This window comes from Euleptes europaea, chromosome 13, assembly GCF_029931775.1.
Source record: "Euleptes europaea isolate rEulEur1 chromosome 13, rEulEur1.hap1, whole genome shotgun sequence".
NCBI classification, from domain to species: Eukaryota; Metazoa; Chordata; class Lepidosauria; order Squamata; family Sphaerodactylidae; genus Euleptes; species Euleptes europaea.
Window position 1 is genome coordinate 65130501 of NC_079324.1, and position 12497 is coordinate 65142997.

General features: G+C 50.5%; 1 protein-coding gene across 1 annotated transcript in view; it reads right to left on the reverse strand.

Annotated features, from left to right (window-relative positions):
* MN1 (MN1 proto-oncogene, transcriptional regulator) overlaps nucleotides 1–12497 on the reverse strand; it is a 29341-nt gene that overhangs the window by 12973 nt on the left and 3871 nt on the right.

A 12497-nucleotide genomic window follows, 5' to 3' on the forward strand; every position in this document is an offset into this window, starting at 1 on the left:
CTTTTTGGGGATTATCACACAAAGGGCTGTTGCCTAACATTTGCGGAACAGAGAGGGAACAAAAGAGCCACCCTTGCCAGGATGTCTCCCACAAGGGGCAACTGGGCACCATTTTGTGCCCACTCCCACGCAAGTCACAAATAAATCCAGGAAGGGAAGGGGCAAAATACTGTAAGAAAGGGAGAATCTAAAGCAGAGCCTATTTCTTCAGACACACCCTTTGGAGCCTCAGCCCGAGCATCGAGCTTCTGTGAAGCTGCATCCACGCAGAATATCCCACCTTTTCAGCAAAATTGAACTGGAGAAGAAAAGGTGCCAGGAACTGGGCCGTGCGTGGGATGGGGAGGGGAAAGATGACCCCTGAAGGCTGCTCTCAAATGTTAAAGGGAAAACGTCTGCTCAAAAAATATGATCAAGAAACGCCTGCTTAGGAAGAACGTGCCATCCATTCAGAAATCCTCGTTCACAAAGGGAAAATAATATTTCCAGTGCTTTTTTCTGCATCATAATTAGTTTATACTGTTTCTTTATGGCTCCGTAAGAGGCACTTAGCACATGGTAATCGGGAGCAGGTGGGAGATTCCAAATGACTGAAGAACAAGGCCTCGACATCCGTCCGGCAGAAGCACAACAGGCAGTGGAGAAGTAAGTAAGTAGGTAAGTAAGTAAGTAAGTAAATAAGACACATGGAAAGCCACTTGGGGGAGTGGGGGGGAGTAGGGCTCTGACCTAACGTTTCAGCGAGAAGAGGAGCAGCGGATGAGCATGCACAACCTGTTATGGGTCAAGCGTGCCCCTCCCTCACTGCTTTCTGCTCTCCATCCTCCGCCTGAGACACAAAGTCAGTGCTGGGGCTCAAACACTCGTGCCTACAGACGGCGGGTAGTCCACACATTCAGCCCTAGCGTTGAGACAGCGCAGAGTGGGCCCAGGAGGGTTGTCGTGCGCCTTCCACACTCTCCCAGCCCTGGACCCTCGAGGGAGTACGGCTGCTCAGAGGCAGCAGCATTTTGCTGCAGAGGGACATGGAGTGGGGCAGCCCACGGGAGCAGCCTTCTCCGGAGCCAGGCCACTGGGACGCCGACGTTTCCTCCAGCTGGCGGGGCGGCGGAGAAGGGGTCCTCCTCTAGCCTGCTCTTTGGCACTCTTTAAGCTGGGAAGTGCCAAGGGCTGAACCCAGAACCCCCACTTAATACGCTTCCATCCTGCCTTTTGCCAGGGCTCCGAAGTGGCCAATGACATTTTTAAAAACCACAGCAATATGGAATAAAAATCACAGCCCCACACACACCGGCAAACACCAGGCACAGAAGCCAATAAAGTCATCAGGATCAGGAAGTCGGGAGCAGGGGATAAAAACAGAGAATCAGCCCCAGCTTCAGCTGGCCTCTCAAGGGGACCCCCGATGGGGCCAGGCAGACATCTCAGGGAAGGGGTGTCACAGTGGAAAAGGCCCCCTCACGGGTGGCCAACCCACACTCACTGCTCAGTGGAGGCACAGCCAACAGAGCTTCTGAGAAAAGTCTTCAGTTTCAGGGTGGTTATCTTGGGAGGAAGCAGGCCTGGATGTATCCTGGATCAGGGCCGTGTGCACCTCTCGAGGTCAAAACCAGCACTTCGAATGGGGCCTGGAAACCCTCGCCGGCACCCCCAGCCCAGAACGACCCCCGCAGCAAGCTCCTTCGGACTTCACCAGTTTGGATCAAGGGCAATCCCAAACAATTGCCAAAGGCAGCCCCAGGGAAGACACGCTGCAGTGGTCTAGCCTGACAGCACTCTGCAGGCACGCCCACGGTGAGGTCCTTGTCTCCAAGGAGAGGACATCGCCAGCCGGCCAGTTTTAATTGGCAAAAGGCGCCCCAGGCCACACCCAGCGGCAAAGCTGGAGGTAGAGCCCACCCGACCGGCAGGGCCACCAGGGTCTGGGATAGGGCTAGCTGAGAAAGACACGATACAAACGCGCCCGGCGCACTGTTCTTTTGTCAAACAGATTTCAGTGTCATGGCTGAGTCTCCTTTCCCCCCTCCGCCGCCCAAAGCAGCAGTGTTCTGCTCTTCAAAAGTAAGGGAACCTGGGGACATCAGGAAGCTTGGGGGAAAACTGAGGAGAAGAGGGAAAGATGCTTCTCCCATCTAGTTCCCAAGCAAAACAAAGCCCAGCTCCTGTCCCCACCACCCCTCTGTGATTGACAGAGAGTGTTCCAGCTTCCCCCCCCCCACCCCAGACCCTGTTTTTCTCAGTTCAAAAGCCCCTAAGACTCTCCAAGAGAGCAGAGGCTGGCTTTGTCTGCTGTGGGGACCCCAAGTGAGGCTAGAGGTGCCAAGAGCTCGGCGGCAAAGGACGATGCAGCGCCAGCCTCCCGCTCGAGAGCTGCCTGGCGAGGGGCCTCTTGCATCCGGCCTATGTCCTTGGCAGCCCGCAGAGGAGCGGGGGACAGCCTAGGGCTCCGGGGCCCAGCCTGCTGCCTCCAGAGTGCAAAGAACAGGGCCTTCCGAATGCCGTGTTGGGCGACAGGATGCATTCTCTGAAATATCAGCATGGCACAAAACCTGCCCGTGCCATAGAATTGCCCTGCTTTTGCCCGTGAGGACGCTTCCCAGACTGTGGCTGAGCATCAGCACACGGCAGCTTCTGCTTCAGAGGACAGGACGGAGCAGCCCCAGCTACGACAGCCGTGGCGGCGGCAGCAGCCCTTCCAAGCGCAGGGCCAGACTCCCCCCTCCCGTCCGCGGTGCTCCTTCCCAAGCGAAGGCAGAACCCAGCTGGCCCCCAAGTGCTTTCCCTGCCGAGCCGTTTAAACTAAACCAAATCATGAAAGCCGCAGGATGAGAGCGAATTCCTGACCCTTCACAAAACCAGCCCCGCATCCTCCCTTCCTCCCTCCCTCCCTCCCTCTGCCAAGCCTCTGCCAGCAAACAAAGAGATGCGGAGGGGTCCCTCCAGGCAGCTTTCTTTTTTAAAGAAACATTTCTAGCCCCTTCCCCACCCCCAAGGACTCCAAGCAGATTGCAATTACAACAGCACAAAACACAATCGCCCAAGCATTTAAAACCAACACACCAGACTACGCGTTACCAGAAATCCTGAACACCTATCTCAAACCAGACCAATTCAACCGAGCTCAATGAAAGAGGTCCGAGTCATTCCTCAAGTAGGCCAGCCCCTCAGATAAGCGCAGGGCAGACCGACCTCTCAGTCAGAACCTGAACCAGGCTCTCCTGCAAAGAGCTAGAGAAGCTAATGCTCAATACCTTGGGGCATTGTTTTTAAGATGGGTGTAGTATGCATAGTTCTGAGGACTACCACAAGGAGGCAGAGACCCTGGAGAGCTGCTGCTGGTCTGAGCAGACGATACGGACTTTGATGGACCAAGGAGGGTCTGATTCAGTATCAGGCAGCTTCAGGTGTTCATGTGAGGTAAGTTGCAGCATTTCACACCAACTGAAGCTGCCAGTCTTCAAGGGCAGCCCCGTGTACAGTGCATTACGGTAATCCAGCCATGGGGATACTATAGCATGGACTGGCATGGCCAGTTCAGCTGGGTCCAAACAAAGGCCACTATTCATGTCAAATACACTCTTAGCCTCACGTCTCACCGTGAGAAACAGATTAGTGAATTGGCCAGCAAGCAAAAAGCCCAGCTTATTTGCATTACAGCTCTCTGATACAAATACATTGGACAGTGTTTGCACCCCTCAGGATCCTAGGAGGCCCCATTTCCTCACCTGAGAAAAGGTCCATGGCTACCATCCCACAAAGTGGTCTAACCCAGGCCCATTCTGCAGGCGGCTGCAATTAATTAGCCATACATTTCTCTGAAATTTGCTGCAGAACAAAAGCAGTCAAGTGTGACATTTATTGTTTCTCTCCCTTTGGAAACACTCCAATTTCAGAGCAACTATGTTCACACTTGGGAGGCTGGCCACGCCGCCATCTTTGGTGGCAGAGACCCACTGCCTTCACAAGGCGCCATCAACCCCACGCGCCACGATGTCTCGTATTCCCCAGAACTTCTGAGCTGCTGCATGAGCCAAGCAGATAGCTGGTTTGATCAGGAAAAGGCACTCCAATCTGTATTGGAAACCATCATTCAACAACTAGCCACAAGCAGTGGTTCAGTACCCCCCCCGCCCCCTCCTGAAGGACAAAGGTTGGCAAAGCTCTTCTCCAGACTGTCATCTGCTTTGTTTTGGGGGCTACTTCAAGTTAATACAGTTCAGACCTCACTTCAAACGCCCACCCACCCCAGGGAAAGAAACACGCACACCGCCTCTTTCTCCCAACCCAACACCCCCTCGCAAAAGCACAGAACTCTTTGCTAGGAAAGAAGCTGACAGAAGAGGGAATGCCCACACGGAGCCAGGCACTGAGCAAATATGCCCACTGGTCCTTGGGAGCAGGCAGCACCCCTCCTCCAACCAGGCCTTCCAGAATAACAAGAAGTTTGGCTTGATACTGGAAGCAGGGCAAATGGTTCCTGATTTCTAGGGATGCCAGCCTTCAGGTGGGGCCTGGAGAGCTTCCAGAGTTATAGCTCATCTCAAGGCAACAGAGATCAGTTTCCCTGGAGAAAATGGCTGCTTTAGAGGGTGGACTCTATGGCATTGCACCCCACTGAGTTTCCTCCCCCACATACCCTACCTCCCCCCACAGCTCCAACCACCCCCCAAATCTCCAGGTACCTCCCAGCCTGGGGCTGGCAACCCTACGTGATTTCCGAAAAGAGACACTCACTCAAGAAGAGACCTTGGAAGAGCAAATCTTGCCTTCCCAACACTGCTGGACCAAAAAGAGGTGGGGAATCCACGTGGGATCCATTTAGAACCTGTCTTGAAATTAACGGGTTGAGTTCAAAGCATTTTGCTATCAGCTACGTTCCCGCCCCCCTCCTGCTGGGGGTTCAAACACTCAGCCCTGTGCCAGCTTTTTTGGCATTGCTAACAGGGATTCCCACTTATTTGGGGGAGAGGCAGCTGGAACACCTCCCTCAAAGGAAAACAGCCCATAAAGGGGTGCATTTGCTGTAGCGCACAAGCATTCCCAAGCGCAGCCCGAAACAGTCAAAGGGAGAGCCGGTAGAGACCCAGTGCGGTTCTACGACTTGCTGCCTGACTGCCTCCATCCACAACATCTGCCCCTGTGGATCTACTGCAGTTCTCCCCAGGCCGCCAGCCACGACACCCTCCTCCCTGGGAAACCACAACCTCAAGAGCCACTGGCCAGGGCTGAGCAGAGTGCAGCTGGCCTGCTTGCTCAGTTTGACGGGTGATTCTCACTCGAGCCCCACTTAGGAAAGAATGTATTTTAAACACTGGAGCCAGCAAATCCTGCCGAGTCCTGCGTGCTCACAGAAGTCGGTGGTCCTCTCTGGAAGCAAAGACAGCAAACTGGCTTCCCAGCCGCGGCCCCCGTGCAACACTGCAGACGGCCCTGAGCTAAGCGGTCCAGTCAAGAGGGACCCTCGGTGACCAGGGCTCTCGTCTCCAACAGGGAGGAGAGGAGGCAGCGTCTTGCCTTTCCTGAAGTACAAGACCATCAGTGACAAGGAAAGAAACCAACACATGCGCAACCTGTGCCGGGGGGGGGGGGGGCTCCCAAAGCCCAACGGGCCCCAGCCTCAAGCTCAAAATTTCAATTCCGTTCCTGCCTCCGGGATGATACTCCTTTCAACAGATTCACCACAACTGAATGGGCTGCGATGCAAAGGCACATTTGGGCCTAAACGCTAACTGGGCGGCAGCAACCCCCATCCAACCCAAAGCAGCATTTTTCGTCCAATTTGCTTTGCTGAATGAAAGACAAAGCAGACTGGATATTGAGTCTTTTATTTTAAGGTTACAGATTGATTTTCTCTCAAGAAACTCTCTCTCTTGACAATTACAAAATCCTACTTTAAATTCCCTTCAGATTTCTGTATAAGTTATATCACCACCAGCAACCGAAATTCTCTCTTAGGGTCCAGAAGATCAAACCTTTATTTGCTTCAATTTTTTAAAAAATCAGATTTTGCACCAGGCCGCTGCCATCTCACTTTCAAAAGACGGGTTGGCCCACTGGCGAGCTCAGGATATGTTCACCAGGACTGCAAAGGCCACGTGGTCACTTGTGATTACAGCACAGGCAATAACGAAATCTCGTTTTAAATAAAAGGGATCTTCTGGCTTTTCTATCAGATTCAAAATAAACACTCAAACAGTATTTTTAGCATCTCTGGTAAAAACCTTTATCATGACATTGAACCTCAAATTGTGTTATATCAGCAAATACTGTCAAAACCAACTGCTATTTAAGAAAACAAAAATATTGGTGGGACACTCAAACACAATCTGTTTTCCATCCTGAGCTAGAAAAACCTTTAGAATACATCTAGTTCCTGTGCTTTTTAAGCCAGTCTTTTAAAAAGTTTGCAGCAGGAATCAGCAAAATTTCTATTACTAGTGCACAATTAAATGTGCTCTAAGGCATAATAAAGGAAGCACAGAGACCACCTCAGAAGGCTTCAGAGAGCTTTGATGACAGTAACAGAGCTATGGGCGGCTTTGGCCCCTGCTAAACCTCTTGAAAACAAGGGGATTTTGCTTCCACACAAGTGAGTTTCGGATGAGGGGGGCAGTGGGTTCATTAGTCAAGCAACCTTCAACTCACTCACAGACTCTGTCACCTGTTCAACTATGAATGCCTCCCAATATGGGCAACAACTGATTAAAGTAACTATTTCCTCAGTTAGCCAAGATAAAATAACATTTGCCTATCCCACGAAAATGATAAGTAAAATATTGGGGGGGGGGCAGGGAAAGAAGAAGAAGAGTTGGTTTTTATATGCCGACTTTCTCTACCACTTAAGGAAGACTCAAACCAGCTTACAAGAGTGGTGAAAACCACCCAGAACAGTCTTTTGCAAGGAACATCTCCATATAAACTAATATCTTCTACACATTCTTAGTCTAGGCTTGATCAATAAACCTGCAAGGCTATCCAAATAATGCTTTGCACCCTAAACAGAGTGGACAGAACCTACCCTGAAATTTTTTCTCTGGCCCAGACCAGTGCCAGACCAAGTCAAAATGGTGTGAGATGCACAAAAACCCATCTAGTTTGTCTTTAAATGAAAAAATACACCCTCCCCCACAGCCCCAAACTCTGAGCATTAATTTTTACAACCCCGTAAAACACTCACCTGCCACTTCAGTCCTAAACGCATTGTAAATGCCGAGGTCCACAAGACTGCTGGGTTCCATATAAAAAGTAAAATATATAATAAACGACTTCAGGCTCAGAACTAAACATCACACATCCTTTGAAAGCGGAGGAGCAAACGATTAGGGGGATAACGGGCATGTGTGTGTTTTGTGTGTGTGTTTTGCAACCTGGCATCAGCTCAGTTGTTCCCTTTTGAAGCATTACAAAAATCAGCTAGTTAAAATTAATGGATTGTTCCTCCAGATGGTGAGTCCACACAGGTTAAGATTTAAGAGAAATTTGATGATGATCTCTGGCACAATTTCTAGATATGCTTCCCTTCGAAAGAAATCTGACTGGCTCGTCTCAAAAAGGAGAGCCACGGCCTGAGCAGGAACTGCAGAGCAGCGCAAAAGATGGGAGCGGCTTCGTGGCGGAGCAAACTCAAAGCCCGATTCCAGCTGCTCCTCTTATACCCCAGTAGAAAATCCTACAAGACATTTTTTATTCATTACTGACACCAGCTCTAGAGCCCCCCCCCCCCCCACACACACACACCAAATACGGGCACCAAATACGGTTTAAACCAAGAGGCTAGATGGAATCATGGCCAGACTGTGGTTCCTCCGTAGGCTTTCCGGCTGTCTATGCTGATCCCAAGGTGCCAGCACCGAAACAAACCCTTCTGGTCTACACCCCAAGGCCTCTCAACTGCATCACTACTCAGAGAAGAATCTGAGGAACAGCCTTTACTAATCTGAGCCTCCAGAGACTCTTTTCACGTACACAAATAGCCACGGCCCATTACAGTAAAAGGCTCGACCCTGGCCGCAAAAGCCAAGCAGAGGGTTTCACGATCCACGGCCGGCACAAATTTACGCCATTAGGAAGACGGCTGGTCTCTTAAAGTAGGGGTGCTTCATCGTCCTTCCTGCAGGGGAAGGAGCGTGGCCAGGGGCTGCCAGCACATACTCTGAATACTGGGGGGCTCAGATGGGGGGAAACGAGGGAGTCTTCTTTTGTGAAACTTCATGGGGGAGGTCCAGAAGTGCAGACTCTGCTGTAACCAGATTCCAATTCACCCAGCATTTCAACATGTGCAGGCACAAATTTAGATGCCCCCCCCTGTAGCCCCCTCCAGAGCCACCCAGCAGCACAAAGTGCCCTTGCCTCCAGAGTACCCAGATAAACAGTCACACACACACACACACACACCCTTTGGTCTAGCAGATGGCAGGGGGCTCAGCTCTCGGCACTTCAAGCCATTTCTGATGATAACATTCTTTTGTTTAATGCTTCCTGAAATGCCACAAACAAAATACGTTAAAATGGCACCTAAAATTCACAGCTGTCTTTCCAAAACAGAGATTCCAATTTAACAAACATGGTTCAAGGCGCTGCTGCAAACCAGACAGAAGATGTGCTTACGGTAAGAGTCGAAGAACAGCCCCGTTACCCCGCTACTCAAAGGAGGACAATTCCCAGCCCTTGAGCCCAAACGGGGCGAACGTTCCAAGGACATTTACGGCCACAGGACAGGTTTAGATGGGAAGCAAAGTGCTCCACTTTGGCCCAATCTGATATGCAAATAAGTACCCCAGCGTACCCCCCAACCCCCCCCCCCGCAAAATATGGCAGAAAACAGGATTCAATCTGGAGTGAGCCTCACAATCAGTTATTGGCCTCAACGTCAATCAACACAAGCAGTCCCCCCCCCCCTATTCTCCGCAGGCGTGGATAAGCCAAGTGAAAGGAAAACAGGACAACTGAGATGAGGAAAGATTTTAACCATTCAACGTTTTCAGCAACCGCTGTTATGGAAAGCTACAAAAATTTTATCCTGAGACAATCAGAAAAGGGACCAGATAACCAAGGAAGCAACTATTGGAGACCAATATTTTCCTAAAGGCACCAGAAGGTCAGCTCAGAATTATGTCAGTCAAATGAAGCCAAATTACCATGCAGCAAATTTTGTGAAAGCAATTAGTGACCTTTGTTGAGTGGCCATCCGTAGAGGACCACCTAAAACCCCCGAGCACACAGAGTTGCTGCTGGCCACAGGCTTGGGGAAGGCTCCTAACTCAGACCATTAACCCAGAGCATTTATTCAAGGCGCACATCAGGTTATGCTCTGCAACTTTTTGGCAAAGGCAGCAGCTTTGTGGAGGCAGTGAAAACCCCTCACAGAACTTTAAACTACGTGATCCAAGCAAGCAAAACAGCTCTGAGAAGCGCAGCAGATCAGGTAGGTTTGCCCACTCCCAACAGTCCTTAGTGTGCCATAAACCTAGAAACACAGCTCTTCACATGGTTTGGACTTTCTGTAAGGTATTTCAAAGTTAAGTGTTTAAAAACACGAGCTATACCCTCAGACAAATGAGAGAGAGCCAGGGCAAAGACCCAGAAACACATCAAGAGGAAATCTCAGCCCCCCCCCCCCGTCAACACCGCAAAGAAATGTTCTGCCTTAGATAGGTTATTCAATTAATGTTGCCTTTGTCCTATGTGCCGGCTTGTTTCAGTGACAGATTTATGAACGCATGGCAAACGGCTGCCAAGCCAAACAGCAGCGAAATGTCCTGCGAGTGAAAACCCCACGGCCACCACAGAGGAAAACCACATCTATCGGCATTTTGCCTGCCAGCCACCAAAGCAGTATCAGGCTGTGTGTTCCAGAGGGTCAAAGAAACCAGCATGGATCTTCCTCAAATGCTCGAGAATGAACCAAGGACAGCAGCGTCCCCAAGGAGCGCCCTGCCCTGCCGAGACCCCTCGCTGCAAACGAGAGAGGCCAACTCAGCTCCTAACTCGGGAGGGGGGGGGAGCTCTCTTCTTTCCAGCGGGCCAGACTTTCAAGGCTTTCCTTCCTAGGATCAGGGTGCAAGGCAGCCCTCACTTCTGAACAGAATCCAAGAAGACCGACGCTGCCACTGGAGAAGATGCCCATGCCATTTTGTGCCACAGCAAACTTCAAGGCTGCCAAAGGGGCCGTTTGCAACATTTCCAGCTCTTCTCCATCACATGAATAAGTCCCTCCAAGGGCAACCCCAACCTCTGGTTTTGAGGGGCATCTTACAAAAAGAAAGGAAGGCTTGTTCTAACAGAAAATATCAGTTATAGCTGCTCTGCAAACTTGGCTCTCTACAGCTGCCCTTCTCTGCTCACAGCAGGCAATTACATGAGGACGATGAAAAAAAATTCTGCTCAAATAGGGAGAGCTGGGGGCCTCTGTTTTTTTTTGGGGGGGGGTCTGCCCAGAATTTTAACTTTCCAGTTTAAACAGGTATTTAAAAAAAAACATTTAATTTTTTGGCTGTATTTGCAATTCATAAATACAGAACTCAGTAAGGCTATTCATATGATAATGTACTCATCTAGATATCCTGCACACTAATTTTAAATTAAAACGGATGCGAAGGATTCTGGTGCTGGGCTGGCAGTCCCCACAAGAAGAAGACTCCACAGCTTGTTTAATGCTTCAGCTAGAACGGAAAGAGAGCAGGGCCTGGATCCACGACAGAAGGTGTAGCGGGCCAGGCCATTTCCATGCTATGAACAATTCGAAAGACATTTCCCCTTTCTCAACATGCGGCAATCAATTGTAAACCTTGTATAGGTAACAGCGCTCATTTCTTTGTACCCAGTGCTTTTAAAAAAATGTGCTGCAAGAAAGGATGTTTATCAGATTACAATTCGAACAATAAAGGAACAAGTGCACATGAAGGCTAGCTCTTTCCTCTGGAATACAACACAGCCCTCCAAATGCCTATATTTTTACATACTGAATGATGTGCAGCAAAAATACCTCTTCAATACAACCGCTGGAATAGATCTCTACTAATCTCTGGCACCTTGCTTACGGGGAAATTTAGCCTAAACTGCTGCTTCTCACTTATGGCATTTGTAAGGCTAGATTAATATCTCATGGTTTCCCTTGAAACCTTCACTGACAAGGACTCAGAACATGATAACATGAGGGTGGTTTTTCTACTGGGAAGACCAGTATCGTAGTGAAGAGACCTTTTTCCGTGCCCGAGAAACAACAGAAGGGCCTAGCCCTTATGAAAGCACTTCTGAGCAGGTCTACTCAGAATCCAACTCTGGCCAGGCCAACAGGGTTTACTCCCAGGAAAGTACTCCTAGGATCTCACGGCAAGACTCAGATACAATCCCATCTCTCGGGCAGGGCCGGGTCCCTTTACACATCACACTGTTTAAAAGAGGGGGACACACAATGCGATGGAAATCAAGGGGGTCTCGCTAGCCTAGCCCTATGCCAGACAGCCAAATGTCCCGGCAGGCACCAAAGGGTCATCAAGACCAGCAAAACACGACCCAGAAGCTGTTCCCTGGCATCCTTCTCGGTAACCGGCAAAGATGGTCCGTTATTTCTCTGCTTTCCACTCTGATTGTACTTACAGAGAGCCAGAGCGGGCGGGTGCGCGTACCCCCGCGTCTGGCAAGGCAGAAGTGACAGCAGCCATGATTTGTGCTAACTAGCTATTGATCCAGTCAGATCTAGATGTTGGGTACAAGGAACAATAAAAGACGGACCCAGGAAGGGAGGTGTGTGGAACTCCGTTTCAAACCGGGAAAGGCAGCCACCTCTGCGTCAACCAATTTGTGTCCTTGCCTCTCTGAAGTCCAAAGGATGCTCCTAGGCTTCTCAGCACCTGTGGAGCCGGCCCCCTCCCCACGGTTCCTTCCCCAGGCATTGTGCAGGAATAAAGAGGCGGCCAGCCTGAATGCCCAAGAAAGCCAGGCGTTGCAGGGAGATTTTAAGGGACCCTGCTAAAGACCCCAAATCCACAGACCAGGGTGCACAACACCCACACCCCAAAACCACTAGCTGCCCCCACTCAGACTGCCCCACAAGCAGCAGGCGCATGGTGCTGAGCCTGCCTGGTGACTTGTGGCTGAAACAAGGCTGTTGCTGGCCCCAATCCTCTGCAGCCTCCAGTTATGGGGCAGAAGCCTCACTGAAGAAAGAAATTTTGCAGTGTCACTACCCCGCAAAGCCCCTAACCTGGGACCCTTCAAAATCCCTCTAGAAGGGGACTCCTGCATTTCACTACACGCAGCTCCATCGACCTTTGCCATCGCGTTCATAACAATATAATGTGGTTCAAATATCAGACCTGTTCTTCTAGCCAGAAGTTACACAAAGAAAACCCCCCTTTCCTTCCCCCCCCCAGAACTTCTAAGAGAACGAAATGGAGGGAGGGGACAACCGAGCCCCCCACCCCATGCACACTGGTTTTGAAGTACTGGCCTGCCAGCTCTGAATTCGGCCAAGCATCCACTGCCTGCTGGGTGTT